Below are 1,058 nucleotides of genomic sequence, written 5' to 3' on the forward strand. Positions count from 1 at the left end.
ATTGGCCTCTTTGAGAATCTGATGTACCAGTAAGGCCTTCCACCTACACACACACACACACACACACACACACGATTTTGTATACAACTGCAAACTGGAAGACCCCTTGAGATGGATCTGTGATTCCCCCAAAGAAGAATTTTTTTAAAAAGTTGATCCTTGAAACATCTGCTTCAAAATCAACCCAAACATTAAAATAATGATTCCTGGGGTGCCTGGGTGGCTCAGTCAGTTGGGCATCCAACTCTTGGTTTTGGCTCAGATCATGATCTTATGGGTCATGGGATCCAGCCCTGCAGGTCGGGTTCCCCACTTATCAGGCAGTCTGCTTGAAGACTCTCTCCCTCTGCCCCTCCCGCCACTCACATGAACATGCGTGCTTTCTCTCTCATAAATAAATAACTCTTTAAAAAAGAAGAGTAATAATAAAATAAAATAATGATTCCTGGCCCCCTCCCAGAACTACAAAATCTGTATCTTTGGTGGTCAAGCCAAGAACTTCATTTTAATAGTTCCCCAAGTGTTTCCTATACCCTTTCAAGTTGGATCTCCAAGGGAATTCATTAGCCTGGATTAAGAAATCCTACCTCATAAAAGCTATTATATGGCTGATACCCAATCAATATACATTAATCTGAATATACACATACTTCGGAAATCAATGAAATGGCTAGAAGCTCATTGAAGTTTAAAGTGTGAACAATCCCCATATTTCCCAAACCCTCACTGATCAGCACAATTACTTGAGGATTGTGGTTTGGTTTGGTTTGGTTTTAAAGCAAGCATTTACTCGGGCTTTTCTTCTAGAGGTTATGATTAGGAAGGTATGGAGCGAGATCTGAATATTTAAAAGTTTTTTTTAAGGTTTCCCTCTAGTGATTACCATCATGAGGACTTTCTTAAGAATCACTTTGTGCTCCTCTGCACAAAGCTTGCTTTGCTAAAAAACACAAGATATACCTCCTGTCTCTACAGGTTTATTTGATCTCAGACTTAGATAATTAATAAATCCAGATTTATTTTTGACAAACTTTTTTCCTTGCCAACTTGTTTTCTTT

Source organism: Martes martes (genome assembly GCF_963455335.1).
Source record: "Martes martes genome assembly, contig: scaffold_131, whole genome shotgun sequence".
Taxonomy (NCBI): Eukaryota; Metazoa; Chordata; class Mammalia; order Carnivora; family Mustelidae; genus Martes; species Martes martes.